We start from the raw sequence: 15,194 nt of genomic DNA, 5'->3' as shown, positions 1-15,194 counted from the left end.
ACGAGCTCTCCATCGCTCCGGGTCTCGCACCAAAGGGGGCGTGCTGTCAATGTTGATTGACAGCACGCCCCCTTTGGTGGGCGTGCCTGCCAGACGGAGGCGTTCCCATGGGAACGCCTACCGTCTCAAGCCGGCCCCACTGACATCACTAGTGATGTCAGTGGGAGTGATTTTGGCTCTGATAGAGCCAAAATCACTCCAGGGCTTGCGGCAGGGAGACCCTACCGCAGGGTCTCCGTCGCAAGCCCGATGGTCGCGATGGTCAAGACCATCGCGACCATCATCATGGACGCTCGCTATAGCTGTGGGTGGTAACCCACAGCTATACGAGCGTCCATGAGGACGCTCCAAAAAAAGGTAGGAGGGCCCTGATTCAGAGCGAGCGCTCTGGTCAGAGCGTTCACCTCTGAATCAGGCCCACAATTCACAAACACAGAAATTTTTTTTAAATTTTGTTTGGAGTGCACTTTGGGGGTTACAGCACCCTTTAACGGTCAAGCCAGCCGGCCCTTTACTTATGACACAGGCGCACGCTTGGCACTACTTTGTTGATGCATGTGCGGCTACTGCGCACACACTTCACAAACACAGGAAAAAATATTTATTTTTTTGCACTTGGGGAGAGCACCCCTGATGGACAGAGCACCCCCCCGGACAACACTACAGCACCCCTTTAGGACTGGGACACTACACAGGACTTTGGAGTGGACACAGCCCCTATGGACAACTGACTGCACAACACAGTCCAGCCAGCCCCTATGGACTTTGGAGGAGTGGACACAGCCCCTATGGACAACAGCAGCACAGCACAACACAGCCAGCCCCTATGGACTTTGGAGGAGTGGACACAGCCCCTATGGACAACAGCAGCACAGCACAACACAGCCAGCCCCTATGGACTTTGGAGGAGTGGACACAGCCCCTATGGACAACAGCACTACACTACACAGCCCAGCCAGCCCTAACTCCCACCCTCCCTCTTCACTGTCCACAGCGGAGTGAGAAAATGGCGCCAACGCGGGTACCTTATATAGGATCCAAAACCCGCGAGACCCGGAAGGCGGGATGATGACGTTTTGCCTTGATTTCAGATCCGAGTCAGGCGGGAAAAGTCGAGCCTGACTCGGATCGGGGGGGCTCAGGGGGTTTGGATTTCAGAAATTCGGACCTGCTCACCCCTAGTGTGTACCCAGTTTAAGTCATTCTACATGTGGACTGACCACTATCACACAATGCTGATTGTGTATACCAAAATGATACACTTTAGCAATGATTTCCCTAGGAACAAATTTGTTTTTGCTTTATTACATGATCTGTTTTTATTATGATGCACTTTCTGTTTATCATTTTGACTAGTTTATTTACTTTAAAGGATTCAAAACTGCAACATTTAATTGTAGATACGTTATAGTATGTTAATAATTCAATGATACAGAGTGTTAATTACTCTTCTGGCACTTAGCCCATTGGCTGTTCTTGTCTAGGCATCAGGTGAATGCTACAGATGTGTCCCCACTGATCTAGCCTCAATATGTCACGCAGCACAAATTGCATGGCATGAGTGAGCTGCCACACCCCGTGCAACTCTGCTAACTTACTTTAGTGATGCAACTAGGGCACAAGACCATACTGTGCTGATTACATTTTCTATGTGACACCTATATCATTCTGTGTGTAACTGAGCAGTGATCACACACAGGCACAGAAGGACTCGCTTTTTACAAATGACCGGGTCCTGCAGGACGTGGTGTGCGCGCCGCAGCATCCGACCCAGTAACTTCCCCAACGCGCGGGCGGCAGCAGCTCCTCGTCCAATGAGGAGGATCCCCGTCCCGTCCCCATCCCCAGCTCGCCGCCTGCTACATATGAGCAGGGCCGGACTGTACAACATAACAGCCAGGGCGGGGCCGCTATCAGATGGGGACAACCGGTAGTAATGTCACCGGGAGCAGTTTCCTTATCAGCTGCGGGACCCCAGGCACTTCTGCTCAACGGGTGCCAGCGGAGCCCCCTCCTCCTCGCTGCTAACACGGATGCAAGATAACTTTAGTCTGAGCAGCAGGTCTCATGGTACCGCCCAAGAAGAAGAAGGGGGAAGGGCAGCGCTGCCGCCGGGAAGAGGGGGAACCGGGGCAACAGTAAAAAGCGGAGCCAGTGATATCAGGACAGCAAGAAATATTACCTGCTGCTCTGCAGATCCAGGACATGGAGGGTGGGGAGGTGAGCATGGCCGGGAATTGCAAGCTGCAGGGCATTTTGGGACTTGCAGTTCGACCAAAGCACGCTGCACAGAGGAGAAACCCCTCCCAGACCCAGGCTGGAAGCAGTGGTAGGAGCTGGCCGCACAATCATGGGAATGCTGCACATAATAGTGAGTCCTCTCTTTTCCTCTGTGCGGGGCTTCCACCGTCATGTGTGGCAATAACTTTATGTATATCATTTATTTTTTTGCTTTGCTGCTTGCTGGGTATATGGCGTCTATTTACCTCTAGGGGCCAAATTGTAGGGGCCCAACTCTGAAGTACAACACACTTTGGCTTTATGTACAGTTAGTTACTAACTTAGGGCTTGATTCAGAGATTACGCTAACCCGATGGTTAGCGCATATTACCGGTTTTGGGAGGGCTGCGCAGGAGGTGACTGGACATGTGCAGCCCTCTATCTGCAAGTTCGCACGCAGTGTCTCCCAGGAGCAGCCTGATTAACAGGCTGCGGCATTTGGGAGGCTGAGCGGGAGCGTTCCCGGAAACGAGGGTGAGTCGCCCCCATTTTCTGGGAGGGAGGAGGCCAGGGTCTGTGTGGGTGCACGCAGACTTCCTGGCTTCGCAAGCTGCCAGGTCCCAAGCCAGGCTGGAGGAAGCTTTAGCACCCACAGCCTGGCCGAAGGGACATCGAAAACAATTGCGACCGATGGTCGTGATTGTTCCGTTGGTGACCCCAGGCTGCGACCTCGGTCACAGCGCAGGGATCACGCAGATACAGCAAGGAGGTGTGTGACACCCTTAGTAACAGCTAATGGTGCGTACACACTGGGCGATTAAAGTGGACGACTGAACGATAACGATATCGTTATCGTTCAGTCGTCCACTTTATCGTCCATTTTTAACACAAAAATGATGAACGATGACGACGACGCGCGTTCCCGCGGGTCGTTCGTCATCCTCGTTCATCGGGCTGACATGCAGGCCAACCTGACGACCTCGTCAGGTTGCTGCATGTCAGGGAATGGGTGAGAGAGCCCGGCGCTGAACGATATCGCTAATGATATCGTTCAGCGGCTGTGCTCAATGTCATGAACGACATTGAGCACAGCCTGCCGGGGACACACTAGACGATATCGCTCAGGGAGCATATCGTCTAGTGTGTATGCACCTTAAGGATATTATGGTGCATCCTGTTATGCACATCCTAGGCATCTGTCTGGGCACAGTACAGGGGTATCTTACTGGGCATTTACACTGTGTTTGGCATTTTACACTGTTTATGTATTGCTTAGCATGTTACTTTTTTGTATATTGTATGCATATTGCATGACATATTAGATGTTGTGGGGATTAATGGTGCATACACACGGTCAGATCTGTCAGACGAACGATGAACTACGAACGATTTTACAAACGATTTCATGAACTACGAACTATGGGCCTGATTCAGACCCACTCGCAAGCGGCTGTCCGCTCGCAAGTGGGTCGATGTTGTGCACTGCGCATGCGCACGATGGCGGGAGCTCCGTCGTGCGCATGCGCCAGACGCGACGAGCGAAGGACTTTCCTTCGCTCCTTGTGTCTGATCAAAGGGGGCGTACTGTCGATGTTGATTGACAGCACGCCCCCTTTGGTGGGCGTGCCGGGGGCGTGCCTCCCACACGGGGGCGTTCCCAAGGGAACGCCTACTGTCAGAAGCCGGCCCACTGACATCACTAGTGATGTCAGTGGGAGTGATTTTGGCTCTGATCGAGCCAAAATCACTCCGGGCCTTGCGATTGAAAAACTCAACCGCAGGCTCCGGCTCGCAGTGGCGATGGTCAAGACCATCGCGGCCATCAAACTGCTCGCTCGTATAGGCTGTGGGTGGTGACCCACAGCTATACGAGCGTCCAGGAGGATGCTCCATAATTATGGAGGACGGCCCTCATTCAGAGCGTGCGCTCTGCTCAGAGCGTACGGCTCTGAATGAGGGCCTATGGCCCTCATTCAGACCCACTCGCGAGCGGCTGTCCGCTCGCAAGTGGGTCGATGGTCTGCACTGCGCATGCGCACGATGGAGGGAGCTCCGTCGTGCGCATGCGCGAGACGCGACGAGCGAAGGACTTTCCTTCGCTCGTAGTGTCTGATCAAAGGGGGCGTGCTGTCGATGTTGATTGACAGCACGCCCCCTTTGGTGGGCGTGCCTGCCAGATGGAGGCGTTCCCAAGGGAACGCCTACCGTCAGAAGCCGGCCCCACTGACAGTGGGAGTGATTTTGGCTCTGATAGAGCCAAAATCACTCCTGGCCTTGCGGTTGAGAAACTCAACCGCAGGCTTCTGCTCGCAGTGGCGATGGTCGCGATGGTCTCCATCGCGACCATCATCCTGCACGCTCGTATATGCTGTGGGTGGTGACCCACAGCTATACGAGCGTCCAGGAGGACGCTCCATATTAATGGAGGTGGGCCCTGATTCAGAGCGAGCGCTCTGGTCAGAGCGTCCGGCTCTGAATCAGGTCCTATGAACGATATTTGACAGTATTAAAATGAATGAAAATCGACCAAATCTGACTGCAAACACACCAGATGTCAGATATTGTTATCTGGCAAAGCACATCGTTATCGTTGAAGGGACACATGTCAGATTTTCTTTCAGATATGAACGATTTTTAAAATCGTTATTGTACAAATCTGAAGGAAAATCTGACCGTGTGTATGCACCATTAGTCTTGCTATTATATAATGTTATGTACTATATACTATTTAATATATTATCTAATTGCTGGGATTATTGCCTTGCTGTCATGGGGCTGTACATTTTAGATATGAAGTGGTTTGGGCATAGAACCTGTAGAATGTGAGTTTTAGGTTTATATGCAAGTGTCGTCTTTTATGCATACTACATTGCACACTGGGCCTGATTCAGACCCGCTCGCGAGCGCTGAGCGCTCACAAGCGGGTTGATGTTGTCCGAGTGCACATGCGCACGACGGAGGCGGCTCTGTCGTGCGCATGCGCGACACCCGAATAACGACGGCCAAGCCGTCGTTATGGGTCTCACACCAAAGGGGGCGTGCTGTCGATGGTGATTGACAGCACGCCCCCTTTGGTGGGCGTGCCGGGGGCGTGGCTGCCCAGACGGAGGCGTTACCGTGGGAACGCCTACCGTCTGGGGCCGGCCCCACTGACATCACTGACATCTGATAGAGCCAAAAGCACTCCAGGGCTTGCGGCAGCGAGACCCTAACGCAAGGGTCTCGTCGCAAGCCCGATGGTCGCGATGGTCTTGACCATCGCGAACATCATTTTGGCCGCTCGCTATAGCTGTTGGTGGTCACCCACAGCTATGCGAGCGGCCAGGAGGCCGCTCCAAAAAGTAGGAGGGACGGCCCTGATTCAGAGCGAGCGCTCTGTCAGAGTGTCCGGCTCTGAATCTGGGCCTCTGTTTATATTTATTTTTGATGTTCCACATGGAATACCTACCTCTTCCCTTGCACGTCCACTAGGTCTTCTTTGGCAGAATACCAGGACTGTTGCAGCTGCTGTCTGCACTTACCCCCTCCCTACCATAAACACTGCCTGTCCTTACTCCCCTCTACCCAACCTCTCCTGCCTTTACCCCCAGCTCCACCCCAACTGCTGCTTGCCATTAATCCCGCTACCCCAACTGCTACCTGCCCCCAGCACTTTCCTAACTGCACTGTCCTAACTGCTGCCTCCCCTCACCCCCATAACATGTGATGGGACCCAGAAACAGTGGAGCAGAACCCCAATTTTTTAAAGAGAGGGGTCCCTGAGACCCACATTTTTTTGCTCAGCGCGATCACTGACTGAGGGCCTGATTCTGACCCGGTCGCAAGCGCTGTGCACTCGCAACCGGGTCGATGGTGGGCCAGTGCGCATGCGCACGACGGAGCCGGCTCCGTCGTGCGCATGCGCGAGACCGTCGCTCCGGGTCTCGTACCAAAGGGGGCGTGCTGTCGATGTTGAGTGACAGCACGCCCCCTTTGGTGGGCGGGCCGGGGGAGTGGCTGCCCAAACGGAGGCGTTCCCATGAGAACGCCTCCGTTTGGGGGCGGCCCCACTGACATCACGAGTGATGTCAGTGGGAGAGATTTTGCCTCTGTTAGAGCCGAAATCTCTCTGGGGCTTGCGGCAACGAGACCCTACCACAAGGGTCTCGTCGCAAGGCCGATGGTCGCGATGGTCTTGACCATCGCAACCATCTTCCTGGCCACTCGCTATAGCTGTGGGTGGTCACCCACAGCTATGCGAGCGGCCAGGAGGCTGTTAAAAAAAAAAAATTGCCCGGCCCTGATTCATAGCGAGCGCCTCTGAATCAGGGCCTGAGTCTGTAAATGAAGCACAACGGAACTTAGAATGAAAAAGCTGCGGCCGCTACATTGCAGGACTTTGTATACAGATTCAGGGACTCAGTCGCACACAGATATACAAGTGTTGCATCAAATTAAACAGCACAGTCTGCTCTTTCGTCCTAGTCGTATCGCATTGCGACTTAGACACATTTTTGTCAAAAGACGCAAAAAAGACACCTGGCCGAGTCTCACCGGACCTTGCACGCCGAGAGGGGCATTTTGGTGAGACTGCAGGAAAGATGTGTAAGAACAAATCTGTACTCTGCACCAGGTAATGTCAGGTAACAGCATGTGCCCAAAAATGTTCAAAACAATGTAACAGGGACGTGCAATCAGGCATTAATGATTAAAATAATACAAAAAATATACTTATGACACATTATGTGTCAAATATCTGCTTTATATTCTAATAATTTTTGCAGTGGAAATAGTCAAATTTGGAAATAGAGTGAAATTCAGTTAAGATACAGGGGAATATACTGTATGTTATTATGCAACCTACCAATTGAATGATGGATTTAAGGTACCTCTTTCGGGTCCATATACTATGGGGCATATTCAATAGGCTGCGAGAATAGCAAAAAACCCACACATGCAAGGTTTTTCCTGCAGGTGCGGTTCTTTGCTATTCTATTAGGTGAGTGTTTTTTTAAAACACACACCGGGAGGTTTTTATTCTCGTACCTCCCGAGCAAGTGTGATTTTTCCTAAATCGATGATTTTAGGTAAAATCACACCCCCGCGGCACCCCTCCCTGAGGACTAATTAAGCAATTGGAAGTATCCAATTAGCTTAATTAGTCCTTAATTACTTACCGTAGGCAGCGCTATCTTCATCCTGCGGCGGGAGCCGGGACTTCTGCAGCAGGGTGAGTGTGTGTGGTGTTTGTAAGTGTGTGTGTGCGTGCATGAGTGTGTTTGTGTGTGTGTGTGTGTGTGTGTGTGTGTGTCCCGGTGTCAGTGTGCCCCCCCCCCCTCCCAGTGTCACTGTTGCCCCCCTGTAATGGGCACTGGGAGAACTACATCTCCCAGCAGCCCTTGCCCCACCCACCTGCCCCTGGAGCCTCCCAGGAGCCCCCGGGACTCCCAGCAGCCATCTCTCCAGTAAGAAGAGAGGGGAAGACACCGGGCCGTGGAGACCACCGGGGACCCCCGGGCAGGTAAGTGACTTTTTAAAAAAAACTATTTACGCAGCGTGTGGTTTTCAGTGATGAAAACCCTGCGTCCACTGTTTTTTTAATTGAATCCCGCGGGTATCGGGAGCGCGCATACCCGTGGGATTCCGAAATTGGGCGCGAGGAGCGCAAGGTTTTAGCCTCGCTAAACCTCGCGCCCAATTGAATATACCCCTATGTGTGTGTAAATCTGGCTCTGATACTAGCCAGTGCCCCCCCAGCCATTTACCTCACTGCATGCGACTGCAATATAGTAATAAAATAAAACCATATTTCACAAATGACCCACTCTTGGCAGGACGGTCACGATTTTGGAGGTCTGTCTGTCTGTTCCGTGATCAGAATGTTCATCCTGATTTATGGTGCATTGGCGGATGTTACGCTGACACACAATGCCGAGCAAGAGTCCCCACGCTTTGTGGCATAAAAAAAAAGGCCAACGGGCGTGGCTGTGTCTAATTGGTGCATTACCATGTCCCTAGCGCGCAATGGTCACACTAACAACACACTTTCGAGACCTCGGATATGTTTTTGTATTTTTCATTCCAATACTGTCATCTCCATCCAACTAGTGACCTCAACACTTCCAAAGATGACTTGGATAAATCAATTTTCTTTATAGCTACTATAAAATGTGTCTAGATACAGCAAAATGTAAATTCTTCACTGCAGTTCAGCAAGCTGTTCTGTGATGTGTTGTACGCAGGGCCTGCACTACCATTAGGCATACTTAGGCGATTGCTTATGGGCGCTAATGGTTATGGGTCACCTAAAGCGCTGGATGAGTGAATATCATAGCTTGTTCAGTGTATTAAGAAAGGTCTTATGGTGCCCCCCAAATATTCATTGACATGAAGGAGAAACAGCCAGATGCAGCATTTTACATGTGAACCTGCCTGCTGCTCCTCCATGACAGTGTTACACTGGGAATGTGGCGCTTGGCTATGATGTCACAGCCAAGCAGTAGCGCAAGTAAGGCAGTATGGGCTGGTATGGCGTACCAATAAGAAGGTAGTAGCTAGTACGCTATACCGCCCAACCATCTTACTGCCGCCATTAAGCTGCACGCCTGTGTCGCTGAGCGAGTCACAGCTATCTGTGGCAAGTCAGATCCCAGGGCCCGGCCCATGAGTGACTGTGGGCAGCCCAGCAGCTCCTGGAGAGCTGGTCATGCCCCAGACTGCTGAGAAACAGAAACGTGTTGCGCAGACATTCCCCTGTGCTGCATGGCCACGCCCCTCGTGACGCGTGACAGAGCCTATCTTGCGTGCAAAGTGTTTCGGAGCTTGGCCCCCTCACCTTATGCCATCTGATGGGGCTGTACTGCTTTAGTCTATGGGCTACACTTTGTGCTTCACTCCGTGCACATTCCTGTCCCTGCATCTGCGATTTAATACATTCCAGCGGGATTAGCGCATACTGCAATGCGATCATAGCCACTTATATTGTGCACAGATGGCACTGAGTATGTGATTCTTGATAAATGAGCTCCCAAATCTAATCTTTATGGATACACCTATGTCATGCTCTATAAAAGAAGAAATGTACATTTTGCCTGAACTTGTCTTAAAGATTGTCATTCTTTGCACTTTATATTCATAAAAGATATATTACCATTTTGGGCTCTGTTTATAAAAGTAATAAAGAATTTTTTTCCTGCTTTTTAGCATAATAAATAGGCTCTTACTATCTGTAAAAAGCTAAAGCAAGGGAGAAACCGTTAGATCTGTTCTGTTTCACTTCTCCCATAGTGGAAGTGCCAGCCCAATACCTTATAATGGGGTCCAGGTACGCAATTTAAAAAAGAAACAATAGTTTTTGAACGTAAAACAAAAAAAAATAACGCCATCTCAACCCACCTCGACACCCATTCTTCACATGCACTAGGAGGCGTATGCACAGTGGGCAAGAGAAATATGATGCAGTCTTTTGCGTTTTCAAAAATAAGACAATCCAGACTCCTCCTCTCCTCGCTGGGACAGACCATTACCGCAATATTTGTCCAGGATTTACAAAATATTTATATATATATATATATATATATATATTGCGGCAATTTCTCAGGGATAAAAAATGTACATTTATTTAGTACAATATGGTGTAAAAATATAGCATAGCTTTTCTAGATTTCATATAATGTCCCCAGTTCCCATGGGAACGCCTCCGTCTGGGCAGGCACGCCCACCGAAGGGGGCGTGCTGTCACTCACCATCGACAGCACGCCCCCTTTGGTGCGAGCCCCCGAGCGACGGCTTCCCCGTCGCTCGCCGGGTCTCGCGCATGCGCACGACGGAGGCGCCTCCATCGCGCGCATGCGCATTTGGGTAGCATCGACACGCTTGTGAGCGTACAGCGCTCGCGAGCGGGTCTGAATGAGACCCTTAGTTCCCCTTTAGTTCAATCCATACAAGCAACACTGGTTTCCTTACTGACGTGGGGCACTGCAATCCCTATCAAGGTCAGGTTTCATTTTCAATACATAGCAACCCATAAACCCATAAAAGGAAGGTCGGAGGGAAAAAAGGAGAAAGGTTATTGTGCGATTCATCTCATTTACAATTACAAATAATATCACTTAGGAATATCAAAAACCTGGGACTTTCCTTGGAAATTGGGCACAATTGGGAACCATATATTTTTTTATGTCAAACATCGTAAGTGCTAATCAGAGCTGGATTTAGTCCTTATTGGGCCCTTGGCAATATAACAACTCCCGCAAACAATCAGCCGACGGAGATCCTGGCCTCTTACCTCCCCCTCCAACGGCGCTGACAAACCTCCGTTTCAGCAAACGGAGGCCGTCCCACACCCTCCCGCCCACAAACGGCAGCAGACTGTCAGTCACTGACAGTCCGCTGCTGGATTGCGTGCAAACCCCATACTGCGCAGTACGGGTCCGGCGCCTTGTATGCACTGCTGAATAAAGCCCATTGTCCGCCACAGAAAAAAATATACACACACTGTCCGCCAAAGGAAAAAAATATATACACATACACACACACTGTCCGCCAAAGGAAAAAAAAATATAAAACGTATAATAATTAATTGCCTCCACAGGGAAAACTATAAAACATAATTAATTGCCCCCACAGGAAAAAAATAGAAAACATATTTTAACTGATTGCACCCCACCCACCCCTCCCTGAAAACTGAGTGACCTCACCTTACCTCACAGAGCTGCAGGGAAGGTTGCAGGAGGAGCTCCACAGTGACCAGTGATCCGGTCCCTCACTTGCCTTTAGCGTCAGCCTGCTGTGGCACCGGCACACAGCAGCAGCTTCAGTGATTGGTCAGTGGCTACATTTGCACTAGTGTGTGGCAGTATGATGTATGACGTCACACCACCGCCTATACTTCACATGCGCAACACACATAGCAGAACTAGAATGAGCCCTTGGTCCTGGAGCCGGGACCCGGCAGGCTGCTGTTAGCACAGCGATTAGACAGTTGCCACCTGCCGTAGTCTTCAGCCAGCCAGCGCAGCACGCTGTGCACCCTCTGATTTTGGCAGAGTTAGCGATCCGCTGGAAATGGCCTCCATACAACTCTGGCCATGGGCCTCCTGGGACCCTCCGGGCCCTAGGCGGGTGCCTTTGTTGCCTAGCAGGTAATCCGCCCCTGGTGCTAATACCTATAAATGTAGCAGGTAAAGTCTAATTATCTCTGGGCCTGATTCAGCAGCAACTGCGATTACATACGCAATCGGACAATTGTTGCATTCTGTGCATGAATCACAGTGCGCGTACACTTCACTGCGATCGGTGACTTCGCAGACCCATCGCAGAGTGATTGACAGGAAGTACCGTTTGGGGCTGGTCGGAGGAACGCAGGCGTGTCAGTGCATTTCAACACCATTACAGGGGTGTGCATAAATTAGCCACTGTGATGCCATCCGCAGCTTGGGCTTTCACTGTATGCGATGAGGTTAGCAATGCCTGAGGTAAGGTCAGACCATGTGCAAGTGTGCGTGAGGCTTCGATGGTACTCGCAGTCTTGCTAAGTATAACGGATGTGTGTAAGGTAAAGCGGGCGTCCTTATGTTAGGCTGCATTTTGCATTGCGATTGCAATCATTACCATATCTTCGCAATGAGACTGCGTGCGTAATCGCTGAATCAGGCCCTCTATCCTTTTCCCCTAAGGACATGTACCCTATGTATACAGTATAAGTCAGGAAGTTTACAAATCAGCTGACAACTGACCTAAACCAATAAAGTCATCATTATGTCCCATAAAATGAAATATAAAGTTATGTACCTTAGCAGCAGGAACAGAGCATGCATCAACAGAGTAACTCAGGGCATACTGCAGGACTGAGAATCCTCCATTGCTTAGCAACAGAACAATCAACAATGAGGCCTAATGCTGAATTACAAAGCACACTCCTCCCTCATGCAGCTGTGTACAGCTCACACCTATCTCTGCCCTGTGCAGGCTCTGATCATTGGAAAAAAAAAAGAAACAGTCTCACCATTCACGACCATAGCAGAATTATATAATGTATATTTGTTAAGAGTATGTGCAATTTATTAACCACTACTTCTCAACATTTGAAAACAATTGTATTCAGCAGTTGTCTCCCATCATGACATACAGGATCGAAAAGTATATTCTAGATATGGATGCACACTGATTTTGCTGGCTAATAAGTGCATTAAACTAAACAGTAATCTAGCTACAGTATGCTGCAAGTCGGAGACAGACTGAGAGAAAAAAGCATCACATTAACCTCTGTCATCATCTTGTTCTGAACTACTGTTGTTAGAGATAACCTTTCATTTCACCTCCAATATATAATGGCCAAACGCATTTTAGAGATCAATTGAGTGACTAGACAAAGATTCAAGCTCAGTCTCTGATCATTTTCATAAATGATTTTGTCGTACATTTTGTTTTGATTTATAGAAGGTCAGTGCTGCAGATACATACGTATACTACTAAGATGGCTGACAACTATAAGGCTGCCTGGGAAGGATCATTGCTGGAGATAAATATGTGTGTATGGGGTCCATTCATCATCACTTAATTTTCACCTACTTTTGTAGAAATTAAGGATTGGGGCTTTTTATTATAAAGGTAATGCAGGAGATATCACTGATATATCCTGCTTACCTTTCAGTCCCGATCTGTCCCCATACACTATTATGGGGCCCTAAATTCACCAAGCTCCAAAAATATAATATTTTCATACCGATTTCCTGCCAGGCATCCCACCTGCCACACTAGCCCTTCCCCTGCCAGGCATCCCACCTGCCACACTAGCGCTTCACCTGCCAAGCATCCCACTTGCCACACTAGCCCTTCCCCCTGCCAGGCATCCCACCTGCCACACTAGCCCTTCCCCTGCCAGGCATCCCACCTGCCACACTAGCCCTTCCCCCTGCCAGGCATCCCACCTGCCACACTAGCCCTTCCCCCTGCCAGGCATCCCACCTGCCACACTAGCCCTTCCCCCTGCCAGGCATCCCACCTGCCACACTAGCCCTTCCCCCTGCCAGGCATCCCACCTGCCACACTAGCCCTTCCCCTGCCAGGCATCCCACCTGCCACACTAGCGCTTCACCTGCCAAGCATCCCACTTGCCACACTAGCCCTTCCCCCTGCCAGGCATCCCACCTGCCACACTAGCCCTTCCCCCTGCCAGGCATCCCACCTGCCACACTAGCCCTTCCCCCTGCCAGGCATCCCACCTGCCACACTAGCCCTTCCCCCTGCCAGGCATCCCACCTGCCACACTTGCCCTTCCCCCTGCCAGGCATCCCACCTGCCACACTAGCCCTTCCCCCTGCCAGGCATCCCACCTGCCACACTAGCCCTTCCCCCTGCCAGGCATCCCACCTGCCACACTAGCCCTTCCCCCTGCCAGGCATCCCACCTGCCACACTAGCCCTTCCCCCTGCCAGGCATCCCACCTGCCACACTAGCCCTTCCCCCTGCCAAGCATCCCACCTGCCACACTAGCCCTTCCCCTGCCAGGCATCCCACCTGCCACACTAGCCCTTCCCCCTGCCAGGCATCCCACCTGCCACACTAGCCTCCCCCACCTCCCCCTGCCAGGCACCCCACCTACCACACTAGCCCTCTACCCCTGCCAAGCATCCCACCTGCCACACTAGCCCTCTTCCTGTGTCAGGCACCCCACCTGCCAAAACCTTGCCAACACACGTCCAACATGCCATACTCAATTCTCGCCAGGTGAGCACTGGGCCTGGTGGCCATGTGCCGCCTACTTACCTGGACCTAGAGCCCAGCGGTGTACCGGTGTAGCTGAAGCTGCTTGTTTGTGGTTTGGGGAGGCTCAGGCTATATGCAGCAGCAGCTGTGGTGCAGTAATTTGCAGAAGCAATATTGGTTTCACACGTATCTTAAGAGGAGGCGGAGCCCTGTAGGACCAGTTTGTATCAGTAAATTACGCGCTGGCGCCGAATGTCAGACACAGACTGTAGCTGCCGCAGAGGGAGCCAGAGCGTGTAAAGAGGCTGCACTGACATCAGCAGCCACTAGCAGACAATGACATCAGCCTGTAGGGAAGCTACAAAAGGTACTGTCCCACGTGTGTCACAACTCCTGCACCCCTGCTGTGTCTCTGCTATTACTAATACCCCCAGCTCTCATGTGTGATCGTACTACTACCCCCAGCTCTCATGTGTGACCGTACTACTACCCCCCAGCTCTCAAGTGTGACTGTACTACTACCCCCCCAGCTCTCACGTGTGACTGTACTACTACCCCCAGCTCTCATGTGTAACTGTACTACTACCCCCCCAGCTCTCACGTGTGACTGTACTACCCCCCCAGCTCTCACGTGTGACTGTACTACTACCCCCAGCTCTCGTGTGACTGTACTACTACCCCCAGCTCTCGTGTGTGACCGTACTACTACCACCAGCTCACGTGTGACCGTACTACTACCCCCCAGCTCTCATGTGTGACTGTACTACTACCCCCCCAGCTCTCACGTGTGACTGTACTACTGCTCCCAGCTCTAATGTGTAACTGTACTACTACCACCAGCTCTCATGTGTGACCGTACTACTACCCCCCAGCTCTCATGTGTGACTGTTCTACTACCACCCCAGCTCTCATGTGTGATCATACTACCACCCCCCAGATCTTGTGTGACCATACTACCCCCCAGCTCTCATGTGTGACTGTACTGCCACCTCCAGCTCTCATGTGTGACCATACTATCACCCCCAGCTCTCATGTGTGACCGTACTACTACCCCCAGCTCTCATGTGTGACCGTACTACTACCCCCAGCTCTCATTTGTGACCGTACTGCCACCTCCAGCTCTCACGTGTGACCGTACTACCACCCTCAGCTCTCACGTGTGACCGTACTACTACCCCCAGCTCTCATTTGTGACCGTACTACTACCCCAGCTCTCATTTGCGACTGTACTACTACCACCAGCTCTCACGTGTGACTGTACTACTATCCCCAGCTTTCATGTGTGA

General features: G+C 51.2%; 1 protein-coding gene across 1 annotated transcript in view; it reads right to left on the bottom strand.

The window, feature by feature from the left end:
• The window catches only part of TTC12 (tetratricopeptide repeat domain 12), a 149,784-nt gene extending 137,709 nt beyond the window's left edge, over positions 1-12,075 (bottom strand). The window contains exon 1 of the mRNA XM_088443011.1: positions 11,992-12,075. The gene's annotated coding sequence lies outside the window, so the exon portion shown is untranslated. The remainder of the gene's footprint in view (positions 1-11,991) is intronic.
• Between the last annotated feature and the right edge of the window lie 3,119 nt (positions 12,076-15,194).

This window comes from Taudactylus pleione, unplaced genomic scaffold (assembly GCF_031769625.1).
Source record: "Taudactylus pleione unplaced genomic scaffold, aTauple2 ptg000322l, whole genome shotgun sequence".
Lineage (NCBI taxonomy): Eukaryota > Metazoa > Chordata > Amphibia > Anura > Myobatrachidae > Taudactylus > Taudactylus pleione.
This window is presented reverse-complemented; position numbering and strand designations above follow the sequence as displayed.